The sequence below is a fragment of the Lepisma saccharinum genome, chromosome 6 (assembly GCF_977018435.1).
Source record: "Lepisma saccharinum chromosome 6, izLepSacc3.1, whole genome shotgun sequence".
Classification (NCBI taxonomy): Eukaryota; Metazoa; Arthropoda; class Insecta; order Zygentoma; family Lepismatidae; genus Lepisma; species Lepisma saccharinum.
The window spans coordinates 45,426,368-45,447,693 of record NC_139234.1 but is presented as its reverse complement, the minus strand read 5'-3'; positions in this window follow the sequence as shown (position 1 = coordinate 45,447,693).

Sequence of the window (21,326 nt, the reverse complement as noted above, 5' to 3'; positions counted from 1 at the left end):
TTTTAGTGCATCACATGGGACTTCATCTCATAAAAATACCCTTTAATACATTCCTATGTGTGTTTTGACACACTGAAAGGGGCTTCATTTGCAGTTTATGCACGTTAACGTGTTATGGAAATCAAAATATATATATGTGTCAATTGACACGCGTTGGGTTCTGTGTGATATAGCCTACCCTTGGAGTTCGAATTAAAGACAGTCCACTGTTAAGTTACTGGAGTTACTTGCGAGTGAGAATGAAGTTGAACCATGAAATTGAGCCTTCTCCAGCGTTAATCCCTCACATAGGTTTGAGTGTGCGCACAGCAAGGCGCATCACTTCTAGTAAATTTCACATCTCCATTTCTGCCGCATTTCCCCGCTGCACACAACTTCTGGTGCTCAGCAGTTCCCTTTTCGCTATGAAGTTAACGGTAGCATGGTAACATTTTTTCCCTAAGCTCCCATCGCTAACAAGAACGTCCTGCGTCTCATCGGTTCCCTCAGGAGTAAAATATCTTTGATAATTGTGGAGAGGAAGCGCCACATTGCTCCCTTCAACCGCAAAACCCCTGTCGCAGCCATCGTTACGAGTCTGCTCATTCATACGTCGCCGCAAGGTATCCTGGGACTTTTGCAAGTCTCCAGTTAGCGAACCACGCTCTAGTGAGCACGTGAAACGTGAGACGTGCTGTACAGATGATGTATTCATTAGAAGCATCCATCTCATAACAATCGCAATTGGTATCTCCCCCTCAAATGGGATTTTGCTACAACGAGCGGTGCTGTAGGACATTCAGCTCCAATAATTCCAACGCCGTCCAAAGAGCCTTCGGTACTGGTACGCTGTAATGGTTTCCTGGATAATAATGTCTTCTGGGAATCTATATTCGCGTTGTCGTTCTTGCTGTCATGTTATACACTGCTCAAAGATGCTTGTTAAAATCGTTCTGGGACTATTGCTTCCGTGCTTGTCATTTTTTCTGGCTGGGAATAGTGTTTCTCTCGTTACACCCATTATCATAGCAATATCCGTACTGGATCTTCATCCTAGGCAATTTCATTTGCAAGGGAACATGTACTACCAACAAAAAAAAACAACAAGTGAATTCGGCTTCCATATATTACATCGAGATATCTAGTGGATGGTAGAAAGTCAAATTGCATGAAAACTGAAGTGAAATATTGCACTCGGCACCGTTTCATCAGCTGTGCAAGGTATCTAACTGCCGTCCAATAAGTGAACCCTTTATTGCAGTAGATTTGTAAAGAAGAAAAACACAGTTAAGTGATTTCGAAGTTGTTAATGTGATATCTTCCATTTCCTGTAACTGAACAGGCGATAGAAACATATTACATTACTACAATTTATTAAACTTGCCTGTCTATGCCACTAGGCTATTTCGAGATGTTCGATTACATTACGTCACATGTAGTATATTATAATATTTACAGTTTGATTGAAGTTATTTGACCACTTTGAGTTACATTTGGAAAACCTTTTCTGCATTCCACCCAGACACATTCAAGTCCATCAAAATTTTTCAAATAGTCGTGTAAAAAATATACCTAATTCGTGGTACAATTTAAGGTAATTAATGAAAGTTAACTTAATATGTTTTGAGATCACACACACCTAACTTGCATCTTTACTTTACATAGCTAGACATTTTGTTCAAGCTATGTTTGTAATTATTGCATAAATATTGTGAAAGTCGTCGGCCCCCCTATCCCTCGTTTCTATCCGGCCCTCTGGATTACTTCCTACTTTCATCCCTCAATCTCTCCTTTCACCTCACCCTGGGTGCCAAGCGAGCAGATTATATTTGCGCCGGAATTACAAAAGGGGGAGTTTCACATAACAATTTATATTTGTATGTCCCTGGTTCGTTTACACATATACAGCAAGTGAATATACAACTGGTTAAATGGACAGTACCGTAGTTCTTGAAATTATAACATTCTCGTAGGATATATTGGTTTATTATACGTAGTTATATATATACATATTTTACAGAGCGTTTCCATGAGTGCTTTGCATAGACCAAAATTACCAAATCTCTAATAATATATATGCGCACCTATGGCATAACCATCGGCACTTCCCTTACCACCGAGTTAGCAAAACTATCTCGGTGGGCCTATCCTCAGCTTAAATGATATTCCGTTACAAATGCGTTTCCTTACGCCTTCACTCCTTCTTTTGGGCATCAATTAATCAAATACGGAAATATCCACATAATCAAAGCTTTTTCTAAAAGGGGACTTGGGACAGCAACAGGGGCTGGCATAACCAGATGCTACATTGTTATATCCAGTTTAGCCACTGTTCCGTACCTTGTGCTTTTGGAGCCAAGATGGCCGCCACGTTATTCTCTGAACACTAGTGCTTACTGAAAGTGAGAGTGTGAATAGTCTGTGAGTGAGAAGCGACGCTGTACCAGAGATGTATTGCAGGTTGGCTGCAAGTAATGTAGATTTTGCAACGAATACATCAGTTTGATGTAATTGAGTGTTTCATTTATGTGTATTAGTCTACCTACAGCACCAGTACCTTCCTGGAAATGCTACAACAAGCGGCCGAAACAAGAAAGGTGTTTTCTTGTTGGATGACGGGCGCGAACATGGTCCTCCTTGTGCCGGATGTTGGCAGCGATCAGCATTCGTTGTGTTGTGTTGAACTTTTGTGCTAGCGTGCATTCGTGAAATGTGAATAAATACATTGACATACTGTTTGCTACGTGTAACCAATTTCAGTGCACCTTTTGTAGTGCCAGGAAGTGTTTCGTGCGTGCATTGTAGTTTGGACAACAACAATCCGTGCGCGACTCTATAAACATGGAAGCCATATCGGCAGCAAAGACTGTGCTCAAGCGAGAAGTTACTCGCCTTGAGAATAAAGTGAACGCGGGTTTACTGGACGATGTGACAATCGCGTTAGCGGTAAACAAAGCCAAACAATTAACGGACGATTGTAAACAGTTATTATTAGACCTGGCTAGTGCGTGTGATGATGCAACTTTTGAGAGTTATGACGGTGAAATCGGTTGTATTCAAGACCGTTTGGATGCAACCATGTGCAGGCTTTGTTCGTTACAGCAGCCACAGACTCAAGCTACGGTGACGTCATCGACAGAAGCACGAACAAGTGAAGTGCGTCTCCCGAAGCTCACGCTGCCTGTGTTCACGGGACAATTACAAGAGTGGCTTTCTTTCCGTGATTTGTTTATCGCGTCGGTGGACAAAAACAAACAGTTATCCTGTGCGCAAAAGCTACAGTATTTGAAAGCTTCGTTAAAGGGGCAACCTGCATTGCTTATCCAGTCCATGTCGGTGACTGATGATAACTATGCAGAGGCGTGGAACATTCTAAATTCGCGTTATCAAAACAAACGGGAAATTGTTATGGACACAATCAAGCGTTTAGTCGCGCAACCCAAAGTGCAACGTGAAAATGCAGCAGCCTTACGTAGCCTGCTAGACACAACTACTGAGTGTGTTCGCGTGTTGAAAGTGATGGACATTCCCATAGAACATTGGGATCCTATCCTAGTATTTCATGTGACAGAAAAAATGGACAGTGATACTAGACAACAATGGGAACTTTCATTAAAGACAACCGAGTTGCCTACGTTTCAGGAGTTGAGTGACTTTCTTGATCAGCGTTCTCGTGCATTATCAGCTACAAATCTCAGTGCTCAGAGACCGAAGCAGTCGACTCACAATAGCTCCCAGTTCAAGGGTGTGTATCATGCAGTGTCGGATGATACCTGTGAAAAATGTAAACTGCATCATGCGCTATACAAGTGCAAAGACTTCAAAAGCCTTTCGGTAATGGACAGAATGAGATTTGTTAGAGAAAAGGGTTTGTGTTATAATTGCATTCAAAGTCATCATAGGGCATCGGTATGTGACTCAGGGGCGTGCCGAGTTTGCAATAAAAAGCATCATACTTTGTTACACTATTATAAGCAGAGTGACTCTAGTGAAACAACAACTTCCCCCCAAGAAGTTTCTTCTCATGTGGCTGGAGAAGGAGACAAGGGACTAAAGCCAGTGTTGCTATCCACTGCAGTTGTTTATGTGCAGGGAAGAGATGGTGTTTATCAACCAGTTCGTGCGCTCCTGGACTGTGCCTCAGAGACTTCCTTTGTCACCTCACGATGTGTGCAAAGGTTAGGCTTACGTCAGCATAAGGCAGACATCACTGTGAATGGGATTACAGCAACGGGTGTAGGTGTAGGCAGTGCAGTAGTGGATCTACAATTCCAACCCAGTAGCAGAAGGAAAACATTCACTACAAGGGCAATCGTACTTCCTAAAATAACAGGAAACATTCCCAGGGAGCCTTTACCAGACTTCAGGAAGTGGACACATATTCAAGGACTGAAGTTGGCAGATCCAAGGTTTTATGTGATGGAACCGGTGGACATTTTACTTGGAGCAGATTTGTTTCCTTTTCTTATGCAAAGTGGCAAACGTGTTGGGCCAAAGGGAACACCTACTGCACTACGTACTGTTCTTGGTTGGATTCTTTGTGGCAGTGTGGACTTTCCCAAGGTAAGGGCAGTAGCATCATTTCATGCATCTTGTAGTCTTGATAGTGCACTTCGCCAGTTCTGGGAGGTAGAGGAGGTCCCAAGGCAAATGCATCTGACATTAGAGGAGATACAATGTGAAGAGCACTTTTCGGTGACTCATGTTCGAGAAAACAATAAGTTCAGTGTGAGCCTTCCATTCAAGGAAGACAGTCCTCCCTTAGGATACTCTCGTGAAACAGCTGTGGCGAGATTACAGCAAATGGAACGGAAGTTTGCAAGGTCTCCTGTTTTTCATCAGAAGTACTCAGAATTCATGCATGAATATTTAGACTTGGGACATATGGAGCCTGTTCCTGCAAGTGAAGTGAAAAAGAAGCCATGTGATAGTTTCTATTTACCGCATCATGCTGTAATCAATCCAAATTCCACCAGTACACCTCTTCGTGTAGTTTTTGATGCCAGTTCAGTGACTTCAACAGGGATTAGTCTCAACGATAAGCTTCAAGTTGGGCCAAAATTGCAAGGTGATATCTTTCCATTGTTACTCAGGTTCAGGAAACATCAAATTCCTTTGTGTGCAGACATTTCCAAAATGTATAGACAAATATTGATCCATCCATCAGATACAGACTTTCAGCGAATAGTGTGGCGCGACAATCCTAAAGAATTGATAAGGGACTATAGGCTACTCACGGTGACATATGGGACTTCCAGTGCACCTTATCTTGCAACAAAGTGTCTTCAGCAGTTAGCTATTGATGAAATGAGTGAATTTCCATTAGCAGCCCCAGTGTTATTAAATGATTTTTATGTTGACGATTTGGTATCTGGTGCCAGCAATGTGGAAGAAGCTATCGAATTGCAGTCACAATTGATACAGTTACTAGCAAAGGGTGGATTTGAGTTACGTAAATGGTCCTCGAGTGAGCCACAAGTGTTGACAGCAGTACCTGTAGAGTTGAGAGAAACTAATGTGCCTTTAGATATCCATTGCAGTGAACTTGTGAAAACGTTAGGTCTAAGGTGGCATCCTGGTGCTGACCACTTCACTTTTCTTGTGACTTTACCACCAAAACGTCACACATTGACGAAAAGACTATTGTTATCTGACATTGCAAAATTGTTTGATCCTCTTGGTTTCTTAGCCCCAACAGTCATACAAGCAAAAATACTTATTCAAGAATTGTGGAAAGAAAAGTTGGGCTGGGATGAGGCATTATCCGTGGAAACATGCGAACTGTGGCTACATTTTTGTAGTGAACTTCCTGTACTGCAACAATTACAAATCAAACGTGCTATTGTATCTGCAAATGCTATTGCTTGTCAATTAGTGGGTTTCTGTGATGCATCACAACAAGCATACTGTGCGGTAGTGTACCTTCGCTCAGTTTATGTCGATGGTCATGTTGAAGTGAGGTTGGTAGGAGCAAAGACTAAGGTGGCTCCAATCAAGCAAATGTCTCTACCAAGGCTAGAACTATCAGCGGCAGTTTTATTGACACGATTGCTCGTAGTAATCTCCAATGCACTATCCTACAAATTGGAAGATGCATGTGTGTGGACTGATTCTACCATTGTGCTTGCTTGGTTATCCTCAACACCAAGCAGGTGGAAAACATTTGTAGCAAATCGAGTGGCAGAAGTGCAGGAGAGTCTTCGTCGTGAACAATGGTCTCACATCATGGGAAAATCAAATCCTGCAGATCTTGCTACAAGAGGTATCAGTGCAACAGCCTTAGCTCAGTGTGAGTTATGGTGGGCGGGACCAGAGTTCTTACAAGCAACTTCATTGGCAACGTTTGATCATCATGAGACAAGCAACGAAATTTTGGAAGAAGTTACAAAAGAAGAGAAGAAGATTGCCATTACAGTTATGTACAGTACAGTAGAAGAAGATCTGATCTGTAGATATTCAAGCTTTATTAAAATGCAGAGAATAATGGCATGGATCCAACGATTTGTGTTCAATGCTCGTCAGTCAGTGAATCAGAGAAGGCAAGGAGCATTGACAACTAAAGAGCTTATGACAGCAACGACCTCTCTTGTAAAACAAGCTCAGAAAAGTGAATTCTCAGCAGAATTACATTGTTTACAAGCTAAAATTCCTCTCCCAACAAAAAGCAGGTTATTGTGTTTGGCTCCTTTTGTTGATGAGGCAGGTGTCATTCGTGTTGGAGGGAGGCTACACAAAGCAAGAATAACAGTGGACCATAAACATCCAATGTTGCTACCTGCAAAGCACAAATTGACTCACTTATTAATTAAAAATGAACATTTACTTAATCTTCATGCTGGTCCTCAGTTAGTGTTGTCCTCATTGCAACGAACATTCTGGATACTGAGAGGCCGAGATACAGTGCGTAACATTGTGAAGAAATGTGTAACTTGTCATCGCTTTTGTACACAAGCTGGGGAACAATTAATGGGTAGCTTACCAGAATCTAGGATCAATCCTTCTCGTCCATTTATAAACTGTGGTGTGGATTATGCAGGGCCCATACTGTTGAAGGAAATGGTTGGACGCTCTCGTAAGCAGTATAAGGGTTATATTGCCTTATTTCTTTGTTTCGCAACGAAAGCAGTTCATTTAGAAATAGTGAGTAGTGGTACTACAGAGACGTTTTTGGCTGCACTTCGGAGATTTGTATCTCGTCGTGGAAAACCCAGTAATATTTACAGTGATTGTGGAACAACGTTTGTTGGCGCTAATAGAGAGTTAAAGGAATTCATGAGATTGGTAAAACAACCAAAGCACAATGAACCTATTTCAAGTGCTCTAAGCAGCTTAGGCATCCAGTGGCATTTTAATGTTCCTCGTAATCCTCATGCAGGAGGGTTGTGGGAGAGTGGTGTCAAATCAGTTAAATACCACCTCAAAAGAGTTGTGGGGAATGCCCTACTTACCTTTGAGGAATTGTATACAGTATTAACACAAATAGAAGCATGTTTGAATTCCAGACCGTTAACTGCTCTATCCAGTGATCCCAATGATATGCAGGCACTTACTCCAGGCCATTTCTTAATAGGAGATGCATTGATAGCTACTCCAGATAGGGACTTTGCTACAATAAAAGTAAACACACTGTCGAAGTGGAAGCTCGTGCAAAGGCTGAAACAGCATTTCTGGCGCAGATGGTGTAGGGATTATCTTTCTCAGTTACAACAACGTCCTAAGTGGAGAAGGGAGCAACGGAATCTACAGGTCGATGACTTGGTTGTGGTCAGAGATGATCAACTTGCACCTCAACAGTGGAAACTTGGCAGAGTAATCAACGTTCATCCAGGTGAAGATGGATTGGTTAGAGCAGCAACAGTGAGAACCAGTGAAGGAACCTACAAGAGGCCAGCAGTGAAGCTGTCTCTTTTACCAGTGAGTGAAGTTGAACACCAATGAGAAATAACTTAAACTTTCAAATTTATGCATAAAAGGCAATCATTAGTTTGTTGAATTTCTTTTTAATTTTGTGTTGTTATTTTCAGTAGGAAGTTTGGGAAAATTGCATTCAATTTACATTTGTTCATCAAAAATGTGTTCTATATTGTGTATTTAGTAAATTGTTGAAATTAATCATTTCAAGGTGGGCGGTATGTTCCGTACCTTGTGCTTTTGGAGCCAAGATGGCCGCCACGTTATTCTCTGAACACTAGTGCTTACTGAAAGTGAGAGTGTGAATAGTCTGTGAGTGAGAAGCGACGCTGTACCAGAGATGTATTGCAGGTTGGCTGCAAGTAATGTAGATTTTGCAACGAATACATCAGTTTGATGTAATTGAGTGTTTCATTTATGTGTATTAGTCTACCTACAGCACCAGTACCTTCCTGGAAATGCTACAACAAGCGGCCGAAACAAGAAAGGTGTTTTCTTGTTGGATGACGGGCGCGAACAGCCACCATAAGTGGACTAAACTTGAGGAGACGTTCCTCTTTCGTCGATCAATGGGGAAACACTGTTTTTTTGCTAAAGCCCACTGGCTCTTTTTATAGTCGGGGTAAACGTCCGTGGACGTGGACCCCGTAGCGTTGGAAAATTCCACTGCCAACGGTCTTTTGTAAGACAGCTAGCTCCCCCAACCGGGGAGGTAAAAAACAGGGGAATCTAACATCCAGCAAACACAATCCAATAATATACACTTACATGCAATAATAACATAAAAGTACACTTATGGAAACATATTACTAAACCCTACACCTTGTAGCTGGCCAGCAATTAATTATTACAATATACCAAAACCAGTAATGGTCAATCCGACCGTTACATAGTTCCCCCCTTCAAGAGGAACAAGAAAAAACAATACACTCAAAACAAGATTACCATATTTGCAAAATCATCCAACACAATTACACAATACCCACTAAAGTATTAAACTGTTCTCAGAGTATCTGAAAATGAAATAGTCACTAGTTCATTCACTTTATCACATTGTCCACAATGTTCACAGATTCACCAAGCTTCCTCTTCCTTGTGAAGTCCGCCACTGAAGTATCCTCTCTAGGATGAAGTTTTTGTGGCAGCATCTTCCTTGAAGTTGGTATTCTCTGGTTCCTGGTTTGACTCTCCACCGAGTCCTTGGCTCGACTCCCGACTGAGTCCCTGGTTCGACTCCTGACCCGAGTCCTTGGTTCGACTCCTGACCGAGTCCTTGGCTTCGACTCTCAACTGAGTCCCTTGGTTCGACTCCCGACTGAGTCCCTGGTTCGACTCTCGAACTTAAATCCACAATGTGTCTTACTGTTTACAACTTGGAGACACGCAAATAAATAAACAGTGTTGTGAAAATGAAGAAAATGGGGTAAGTTATATACAAATGAAAACTAAAATTAAAAAAAAAATAACAAATAAAAGAAGATCGGCGGTCGGCTATTATGACAGCTGGGATTGCTGTCTAGGCGGCCAGACGGTAGTCTTCCTAACCCTCATTAGGAGTTGTCGCGTGGCTCCCCTTTGCTGTTTTCTGTCCCTCCACCTCGCAGCAAAAGCTGGTGGTTTATGGCTGGACAACTGGCCTGGTTCACCTTCCACAATCGGACAATCCTTCCCATTCCTTGCCCTGAAAGTATCTTCTTTAATCCTTCCAGACATTAAACGTGGACCTGAGTGTTCCGTTTCAAGTTCACCATTAACGCCACGCAATCTACCAGATGTAGTGTGCTCTTTCAGCCACACCTTGTCTCCAATGCGAAATTTAAATGGCTTACGTTTGATCTCGTTCTCTTCATCCGGGAACATCTGTAAGGCTGGGCTCGTTTTCTTGTATTTCAGTCTCACTTCTTCTGTCTTCCTTTTGCTGGAAACAGTACAGGAAACGCAACTTCTGACGTAGCGAGCGATATCTCGTGTCATTCCAAGCCACGAATATTTCTCCTTGATTTTCGACAAAGTTTTCCGCTTCCCATTGTGTCCTGCAAATTCAGAATCGTGATGTGACGTCAATATTTGAGATTTCAAACTCAACGGGACCCATATCTTGGCTGTTCCTTTCGAATCTTGCTTGCAGTCTATCCTCCTGCACAAAACTCCCTCCTCATCCAAAAACGACTGATTGGCCAACTTAGAAACTTTCTCCTTATACTTGCTACTCCCAGAGAAATGCTTTCCCTTCAGTTGCTTCATTATTTGAGATAACAAACTGTCTCTCATTTGCTCTGAAACAAGCGATGAAGTTTTTTGTAGCCTCTCAGAAACCAGTAAGTCATCATTTTCATTGTCCTCTAAAGCAAAAGGCAAAAATGATAATGCATGGTTCTTCTTGTCCGTAGAAATGGAATTTTTTCGAGGAAATTTGCATTCCCTTTTTATTCCCTTCCTCCGTTTTCTCTTCACCTCTTTCGAGATTTTCAGAGAGCATAATGCACCAGCGTTTGCAGTCTTCTGAACTTCGAGTCCTTGGGAATCTACTAATTGGCCCGTATCCTCATTCGTAGACTTCCCGCTATTCTCATGTGCATGTGTGTTGCATCCATCCAGGCTCGAGGGATCTGACGAGTTATTCCTTTCCTGTACCACGTTATTTCTCTGCATAACTGTAACAGCGAATTCTCGTTTACATGCACGCTTCGAGAACGTGTAAATCACGTCGCTATCCTTGAACGACCAACCGTTCTCCTCAATGTGCAAAATTATCCCACTCTGCCTCAAAAAATCCCTTCCAACGATTATGTCACGGAAACAATTCTCAAGGATGATAAATTTATGCTTAAATTTCATGTTATTAATACAAACAGTAGCATACATTTCGCCAACTGATATAACGCTGCCCACAGCTAATGAAATGTTCCATTTTCTCGTCTTCATGAATTTATTTCCATCCCTCTCTAACAACTTGGCTGTCTCCAAACTTAGCGTAGAAGCTGAAGCTCCCGTATCTGCAAATAATACAAAGCGTTTGTTGTTAACCTTACATTGAATGAGAGGTTCGAGGTCTTGCTGAAAACAGCCTTCTCCATTCAAAAAACGGCCTTTGTTTCTGCGTTTTCTCCCGGCGGGTGACAAAATGTTTATTTGGGGACGCTGCTGACCTCCCTTTCCAGCGGGTTGGTTCCTTTTATTGGCCTGTTGACATTCCTGAAGTTTATGGCCCTCACAACGGCATCCCCAACAAATTAACTTTGCAGAATTTTTATTGGCCCCCGCTTGCCCAAAAGTCGCATCAAAAGAGGGTCTCTTTTGCCCTACGGCCGCATCACCGCCAATGCCCCTTCTTAGAAACGCGGTTGTTTCACAGCCCTTGATCCTTTTTCCTAAACCTGGATTGAGAGAGCATAAGGGTAGCTGGTCACTCTCGGTTCCTCCCTCGCTTGTCCTCGCGGACAAAGCCAAATGTTTTACTCCTGTTCTTCGCGAGGTGTCCTCTTCAGTGTTGCAAACTTCAGAAAAAGATAACTCCGTCTCACCGGCGAGTGGTGAATAATAAAGCCTTTCTAAATACAACCTTCTCTGAACAATTGCTGCTTCAGATTCCAATTCCTTCAAAGTCTGAAATTGCATTCCATACAAATGCCTTCGGAAACTAGGGTGTGCATGAGATAGAATATGTTCGATTACTTCACATTCGTCTGTCTCTTTTTGCCTCATAGAAAACAGCTTTCTCATTCTACGAATAAACAATACCAGAGATTCTTCGGTCATTTGGAAGCGATTCAGAATCAAACGGTCGATCTCATTCTTATAATCTACAGAATAATATTCTTCTAAAAAAGCATTTTCAAAGCTCTTGAAATCTTCAAACGGGCGTGAAAATCTAAACCAATCCCCTGCAGCCCTCCTTAGCGAAAACGGAAGAATCTTGTCAAACAATGACTTCTCCGAAATGCCCATGACATCTTTATAGTTCCACAATTCCTGCAAATAATCATGCGGCGAAATCTTGTCATCGCTCCCCGTGAAGACTGGAATCGGTAAATTTGACTTATCGAGAATTTTCTGAACTTTTTTCTCCTCTTCCTTAGCACTCCGCTGTTCAGTGCGCGATAAAGCAAGATTATTTAAGTCCCTAATAATTTCCTCCTGAGATTTATCGCTTATATCCTGATTACCCAATAGCTGTCCAAGCAAATCTCTATCAATTTGTACTGCCATTTTTTCTACTTTACTTTTTCCACTACGTAATAACATTCACTTCTGTACGATCTTCGTTGTAAAAATTAAAAAATCTATCCGTCCGTCAGTCCGTCTATCTTTCAAACTTATAGACCTGACGACAATTTATACAACAAGATATATCCTGGACAATAGAGCCCCCATATGTGAAAGTCGTCGGCCCCCCTATCCCTCGTTTCTATCCGGCCCTCTGGATTACTTCCTACTTTCATCCCTCAATCTCTCCTTTCACCTCACCCTGGGTGCCAAGCGAGTAGATTATATTTGCGCCGGAATTACAAAAGGGGGAGTTTCACATAACAATTTATATTTGTATGTCCCTGGTTCGTTTACACATATACAGCAAGTGAATATACAACTGGTTAAATGGACAGTACCGTAGTTCTTGAAATTATAACATTCTCGTAGGATATATTGGTTTATTATACGTAGTTATATATATACATATTTTACAGAGCGTTTCCATGAGTGCTTTGCATAGACCAAAATTACCAAATCTCTAATAATATATATGCGCACCTATGGCATAACCATCGGCACTTCCCTTACCACCGAGTTAGCAAAACTATCTCGGTGGGCCTATCCTCAGCTTAAATGATATTCCGTTACAAATGCGTTTCCTTACGCCTTCACTCCTTCTTTTGGGCATCAATTAATCAAATACGGAAATATCCACATAATCAAAGCTTTTTCTAAAAGGGGACTTGGGACAGCAACAGGGGCTGGCATAACCAGATGCTGCATTGTTATATCCAGTTTAGCCACCATAAGTGGACTAAACTTGAGGAGACGTTCCTCTTTCGTCGATCAATGGGGAAACACTGTTTTTTTGCTAAAGCCCACTGGCTCTTTTTATAGTCGGGGTAAACGTCCGTGGACGTGGACCCCGTAGCGTTGGAAAATTCCACTGCCAACGGTCTTTTGTAAGACAGCTAGCTCCCCCAACCGGGGAGGTAAAAAACAGGGGAATCTAACATCCAGCAAACACAATCCAATAATATACACTTACATGCAATAATAACATAAAAGTACACTTATGGAAACATATTACTAAACCCTACACCTTGTAGCTGGCCAGCAATTAATTATTACAATATACCAAAACCAGTAATGGTCAATCCGACCGTTACAATATTAAGAACTAAATCAAGTTCGAGTTACGTTAATGTCCATGAGTACCCACCAGAAACTGCCATACCAACATTCTGAAGAATGTTATAATTTGAATTGTGCCATTTATTCTCAAATATGCGTGCGTGTATGTTACAAACCTAACTGCTCTAGAATTGGCCAATATGTTAATTTATATCACATTAAATTAATATTTGCTAGGTAGTATTAATTTTTTATTAATTCAGATCTTTACTATTTGCTTCTTTCCGAGATATTGGGAGGTCAATGTAAATTGATTGTAGCTCAGTCTGGTCGTGAAAGACAACAATTTGGTAGCTATATCAGTCTACCAAATTTTCTCTTTATAGCTGACAGATTCTGAGAAACTGGTAATTGATAAGGACGCACGTAAGGTACGTCTGTTTTACCTTTGCCGATTGCTACCCTGAGTCATAGTGTGAAATTAGTGTTACATAGAAAGAACAGTGTATTTCACACGAACTATATCCTTGATTTCGATGCAGGATATTTTTCTATAAATCCTAATCACTCTCAACTATGAACTTTTCTTTGAGCACATAGGCAGCACCAGCGGGGTGCAAGGGGGTGTTTGTTTCTTAGAAAGAGCAATAAAAAATGTCACTGAGGTATTCAGACCCTTAAATGGGAATTTCTTTTTAAAGTGTCATCTGAAATACCTACTCTCTATGTACCGGTTGCCTTCGCTGTAAATGTGGCAACCATGTGTTCAAATTTTCCTCATGAAAAGTACACCGAACCCTGGTTTGCTGAGAAAAAATCACGTGCCGTATCCAGCGCTCGTGTCAGTGGATGGAAGAAATCACGTGATAGACAGCAAATGACGGGAACTGCCTTTCTTTTCTATAGTAGGCTCGGCACCCTATGCGCACCTGACGCCACCTTCAATCGCAATCGGTTGCTGCAACACGAAGAAAAATCCAACCTCCATTAGATCTCCTTTGCTGTAGCACAGACTGTGGCTGTACTATTGTACAAAGTGATTAAAATAAGAAAAGTGTCATTATATTACCACATTGTTCCCCTCTCTCTGAATGAGTACACATTACTCAAATGGAATAACCCACACTAACTGTTCTATGGGGGTTAGAGAAATAAAGCTTTTGCAAATAAATCGGCAGCAGTTGGTGCCAACCTGTTGATGAGCCACACTCGTTCGCACCGGTGTGCTTGTTTAAAAGCGTGTTTGAGCTCGTTTTGTTCAATCGGTGTAAACAGAGGTGTAGAAAACATGTCGAAAACCAGGTAACAGACGGTGAGCAAACAATTACAATTGTGTGTTTCTTTCTTCGCCTCTTGTACCCCCCCCCTTACCCCTCGCTCGTTAATTGGAAGGTACGGAACGGGAAATGCGCTGCGGTACAATGCGATTGGAGTTCCAGCCATCCATTACCACCAGTTGAATGGCTGGCGATAGATTTATATTGAAAGTTTCTTTAGTTCGGTTTTCTGAACGAGAGTGAAAGAGTTTGTGTGGGTATCACCGTCATGAATTAGTGTGGCAAAACATGAAATTTCGGTTGAACCTAGAAGTGAATATGACGTCATCAAAGTGGCTGCCACCCACACACCATATATATATATATGTGTGTGTGTGTGTGTGTGTGTGTGTGTGTGTTTACACACACACACACCCACACGCCTCAGACCTGGGGTACTGAAGTCTCCTTTTTTATCCGTATGTCTTTGTAAAAAATCTGTCACATTCATTTAAAAGTGCAAGAGGTTGAGTAAAATTTATTTCATTTGCTTAAATGATAGAGTAAGATTATTTTCATAACATCCCTGACTGTTCTGCATTTGCAGCTTGGGAGCGAGTCACAACTTCCGAAGCAGCCAATTAACAAGCGAGCTACTGAAGTCATTCCAACCCGGCACCAATCGCGGACCCTCTTCCTCACGCTCCTCGCTGTCGGTAGGCTCACTAGCTAGACTCACGCAGTCGGCCAGAGCTGTTCCGAAAATAATCTGACTCTACCTTAACGCTCGTGCCGCGGAATTTTTGATCACTCGTCGTATGTTAACGTGACAAACGACTTGAAAACGTTAGTGTAACTATAACCTAATGAAAATGTTGAAATCAGTACATAAAATATGTTTTACTTGTTCTGGGAGGGAGGTGATATCAAGGGTTACAGCTTGGTAAACGGTAGGTTTGGATTGAGCACACAAAAACACTAAAAAAAATATGGCCGTACCACAATTCTAAGTTCAGTAAGCCTCCAACCAAATTAAATTAATTTTATTGGAGAAACCTGACTACAATGCCCGCATTTAAGTTTTTTTCCTTATTATATTGAAGTTCGGATAACAATATAGGAAAAAAAAGACTTTATAAAGTCTACGAATATGTCATGTATAATAGCAAGTTCATAACAGTTTCCACATATTTGTTTTATTACACGAATATTATTTATTGGAAATCAGTTTTCTCAAATAGTCTTGTATTGTTTCTTTTCTACTATCTAAGTAAACAGGTTACAGAATAGAGCAAAAAAATATTTTAAACTTTTGCTTTTTGGAATAATAATGCCTTATGTGAGTATTAAAATCTTTCTTAAAAAAATTAGGGTTCATTATTTTTTATGTTCGGAACATACTACAGTGAGTTGAAATAATATCGTATCATTTTAGTGCACTAATGTGCTGAAGATGAAGCCTATAGTTTTCAGTGTGTTATATGGCGGTTGGTCGTGAACTCTTTACACTGTGAATTCAGTACGGTCTGTCTGGAACACAACAGTTGCAGAATTATTTCGCCTGTGGTTGACATTTGTGTTGTACCTAGAGTTAGACTCGCTGCACTATTACTGGCAATAAAATTGCTTCGCGAGCGCAATAAACTATTGCTATGCCCGAGAACGTTACAAAACTTATTGCTAGCCATTAGGGTATATCATAAATCGGTAGTGAAAGGGAGTTGGCCCGTAATCACTGACCTGGTAGAAACTAGTGTGTTAGCCCCAATTGTGTGTAATTACTTCATTCTTGTAGTCGTAGTTAATGTGGTGGAATGAAATGATTCGCAGACAGGCGGTCTAGCCGTGGCTATCAACCCTATTTGATCCTAAAGAACTCACGAACAATCAATTTGTTGGCAGAGAATGAGAGATATACGTTTGCAAGGCTGATTGGTTCATTATTAAAACTGATGATGATTGCGTCAGCATTTTGAGGTTATTAATAGTTATTATTTGAAAAGGTGTACGATTTTTACAATCCATATAAGCATACTTTAGACGAGAAGTGAAAATCTACTATTCTCCATCCACTGCAAGAACGAAGTTACTGTAAACAAAAGCACGTGACTTAAGAAATACTTGTCTTTCTATGTGTTAATTCTGGTGTTATTTTGTGTAACTGTACATCTATTAATGTAAGGTGACATAACTTCACCACTGCGTTGAATGGTATGGGTTCATCAGATACATTACATTCCTAAGCGCAGGATATCTGTACAAATGCCATCCGAACAGACAATAGGATGTCTCAGAAGTCACGTGTATTTTCTTACGTTGACTTCATTCTTACAGCAGACAGAGAATAATAAAAAAAAGTCTTGGCGCCTCCCCAATGGTGCAATGGTTGCGTTGTCGCCTTGTAATCAAGGGGCAAGGGGTCCAGGGTTCGATACCCGGTGGAAGCACATAGTGGTTCGTATCCCACTTTAAGCTGTAGGTCTGGTCCCGATTAGCCTTACTGTGCAAAAAGTGAACTTAAAACGCCAATTCAATCAATCAATAAGTCATATACTTCTTAATGTGAGTTGCCAGTGTGTATTAATGGGGAGTATATTCATATATTGCACCCTGCTAGTTTAGAAAAGAAAGTGATACATATGCATATAAAAGAAATTCCTTGACATCATATTGACTTCTTAATAGGAATATGTCAAACGGAAAACATCCTTTTCGAAATTAGAGAAATTTTGCCCTCTTTGGAGTAGATAACTAATAACCGAAAGTGCAAGAAAGAAATCGTAAGCACTAAAGTAATAATGTATCTGTCGTGTGTGGCGCTGCGATCGTTCTAAGAGTATAAATGAACTGCACGGTTTATAAGACCTTGAATTACGGAAAGATGCAACAGATTTGTAGTAACAGATTGTGTTTTTCTTTTGCATGTGGAGTTCTATCCAAAATGTTTAATGGCATTTGGTGTTGAAAAATAATGTACGATTATGGGGTGCATATTATTTTGAAGAATACTCGGTTCCTTAAGTTAGATCTGCGTCTGTCCGAGTACACAACTGTATCGAAAATCCACCAGTTCCCATGCAAAATAATGTCCTGCAAATGACTATGTTCACACATTTAAAGTTTTTACAAATCATTATATATGTGGGAAACAGTTGCGAAATTTCGAGTGTTACGTATTAAAAGTTTCTAATTATTATAAAAAGAAAGCTCTTCCGATTTTTTTGTGGGAGGACACTTCCCTGTGACCCACCGTATTCTTATTTGCTTGTTATCGTCGGTGGAGACCACGACATGCCCACCTATTATTCACAGTTCGTTTTTCAACGTAAGATCATCTTATCTTTGCAACAGGCCAGTGAATATCCAGGTGCTTTAGTAGCTAGAGGCAGATGCATGCATCACGTAACTTCTTGAATTTGTTACGGCCGCCATGTTGTGAGTTCGATTGATCGAACGCCTCCGCTGGGCACACTTCCGCGCAACGATGGCTTCATATGGAAACGGGCCTGGATTCGAACACCTGTTCGTGTGAACAGGTGGTGTGGTTGATGTAATCTCACAAACTGACGAGGAAGGAAATGTATGTGTAGAACTGTGAAGGTGCTGTTGGAGCCTTGTTTACGGCATCGTTTACGGATCAGTTACTTGCCTCGGGTACCCCATTCTCGTGTCGATCATTGCCATGGTCTCGGGCTTGTCTCTTAAGCCTGGAAAACCTCCATTGTTGAATTTTAAGAAAATTAAGAAATGTGATTGGTCAGGATACGCTTCAAGCTTGTGTGAAGGTGTCAACTGAAAGGGGGGGGGAAGAAACCCTACTGATGATGTTATTCACAGATATACCTAGTTTAAAAAAATCGACGCATTCGTTTGCTGTAAATGTAAGGTATTGCATGATATAATATAATTTTATTGATTCTCATAATCTCATTCTTAAAATGATGGTTTACATATCAGATGTGAGGGGAAATTTTAAAATATTAGTATTGCTTTATTAGTACTATAATTTCATGCCTATGACATTCCCCCAGTGAAGTTTCATAGACCCGCCCCGCCCTCCTGCCCTCTCCTCCCTGGAGGAAATGGCTGGATTAAATACTCACCTTGATAGTTCTATTGAGTTTCGTTGTAAATCCACTTTTATTTACAGATGAGCTAATTGAGACTGGACTTAGTGGAATCCGGGCACTACGTGCCTCCACCGGGTATCGAGCCCGGACCTCTTGTCGTTACCACTATGCCACCGAGTAGCTCCACCTCCCTTATGTTACTGTGACGAATAGATACCTGAGAGCCGAAAGACTTATGAGGTACGAAAATTAAATAATGAAAATATACAAGTTTACCATTTGTTGTATAATTCCCTCTGAAGTTATTGGAAGACACGGATTTACATATATTGGAATCATTCGGCTTTGAAGGACAGGAAGGACTTATTTAGGGGTCCGAACCCCCCCCCCCCCCATAGACACAAACCCGAAAGACTTATTAAGTACCAAAATTAAATAATGAAGATATACTCGTTTTACATTTGTTGTATAATTTCTCTCAACTTATTGTAAGACAAGGATCATGACAGGAAGTACGTTGGGGGGGGGGGGGGGGGCAGGGGTCCGGACCTCCCGAAAGACTTACCAAGTACTAAAATTAAGTAATGAAAATATTAGCATTTGTTGCATAATCGATGGTTATTAATTTCCTCTGAACTTTTTAGAAGGCAAGGATTATATTGGTATGATACGGCTTCAAATGACATTACAAAGAAGATTTATGTACACTACTACTCAAAATAATATGCATACAATTTTAATCAGAAACTTACTTTTCTCCAACTACATGTAACATCATTTTTGTTATTCGATAAATATTCAATTATTCATCTATTTGTCATTAATTTCATTGCCAGGGCACTTGTTTTTTATGTAAATTATTCCGATCTTATCTACAGGCAACCTACGTAATGAATATGACTGTAATATCTCTATTCTTATATAGTCTTTTTACCTAATCGTTTAATAATAATATAATATTAATTTATGTATTGTAATTAGGATTAATTTCATTTAATATAATTATTTTAATTTTATTATTATTATTCCTGAGACAATTGGTTTGGACACCCCCCCCCCACCCCCCCGGAAACATATATCTAGATACTTGCCTGCTGAGAGAGTGGAGGTATTGAGGTGTAGCCTACTACATAGAATAACACCCTATGAAGCTTGGGGTCCTGGGTTCGAATCCAGCCATATCATGTAGTTTGGTGTATTAAAAAGTCACAGGTTTTCCGTAGCACGCTTCAAGAGACCGTAAACGACTTGGAGACATGAGTACAATACCTCCATTTCGCGGATGCCCCCCCCCCCCCGAAACGCTCCTTTGAAAACCAATCGCGTATGAACGATTCTTCAAAGCTTCGTGTTCTTCCCAACAGAGCGCGCCACCGTGCATTAATATTCCATGCGGACTGTCGCTGCGTTTGTCTTTGTTCAGTTACTGCCGGTAGCTCGGGTGGAAAGCCTACTGTGCCGGGCAGAGGAGGCAGTGGAAAAAACTAGGAAGAACGCGACAAGCGAAGAAGGTTGCATGTCTCGGCGCAATAAATAATTGCTATCAGTGGATGAAGGGACAGGCCGGTAGGTGATATGGCGGCTGTACGGCCAACATGTAAAATGGTGTACAAAGGTGATGGACCTTGGCTCGTTGGAGTGTCCTTGAGACGACCTTTGCACCTAAACACAATAAAAACAGGAGAAGCATTAACGAATTAAATTATTTTATAATGCACTTCTTGTTAACTCCGGCTTTACTTTGTCAATTCGGGAAATTCACACATCCTTTACGGAGAACTTTTTTTTTCTGAGGAGGCTGCAATTATTAAGGCGAATATTACATAGCTGCGTTATAGTGATGGGCGTTACACACTATAAATACATTTTTAATCTTCGTTTTAAAAGTCGTTTAAAGATAAATATGGTAATGGGGTTAACCGTGCATTTACAACTTTGGTTTTTCCCGAGTTCTCTAATGCTTTCATTTGAAATGTTCGATTTTCTCAAAATTTCGGGAGGGGCTGTAATCCCATCAGCTCCTCCCTGCGCACGCTAGAGTCCCTTATTCGTAATTATTCACCAAAATGAAAACAATATTGTTTCAAGTTCACTTTTTTAGTCACGGTCAGTGATGACGTTAAAGAAGTGAAGATTTACAAAATCTAAATATGGGTTAAATAAACATTTCTCTGCATTTTGGTCAATTTGAACACGAAAAACCTCTAATAGGCCTTGCTACCGAAGTCAAGAATGACGATTTGGAGTAACGTTGTGTAGGCGTACGGCTCCGTGTAGCCGTAAAGTGGTGAAACATTGCGAATCTTAAAATACATTGATCGATATTGTTCAAATGAAAAACTCTCAGATTACTCTTGGAATAATAATATATAAAAAAGCTTAAAATCTCTCTAAATTTACGACAGTTGTCGTGATCACAGAAATAATAACTTGGCTCCTTTCCTCTCCTAAAGGACTCACTATATTTCTAAGATTTTATCACCAAATTGTAGCCCTAGCATTGTCCCAACACTCCTTTAAACTTACAATATGTAGTCTAAAAAGATATTTGAAAATGTGTAAATGGGCAAAAGGGGGAAATCTGTATATCGTTAGTGAGGATATTTTAAACACCTCAAGGTAAAACACGATGCAGGGTTCAGATTCCACAATGAGGGGCTCAAGAGCAGTGTAATTTCTTTCGGAATGCCATAGAGGTGCACTGTATACAGCGTCTCATTAGATGACAGGTGGTATCGCTATAGCTGCATGTAAAATCATAAACAAAAAGGTAGAGAGAGAAACA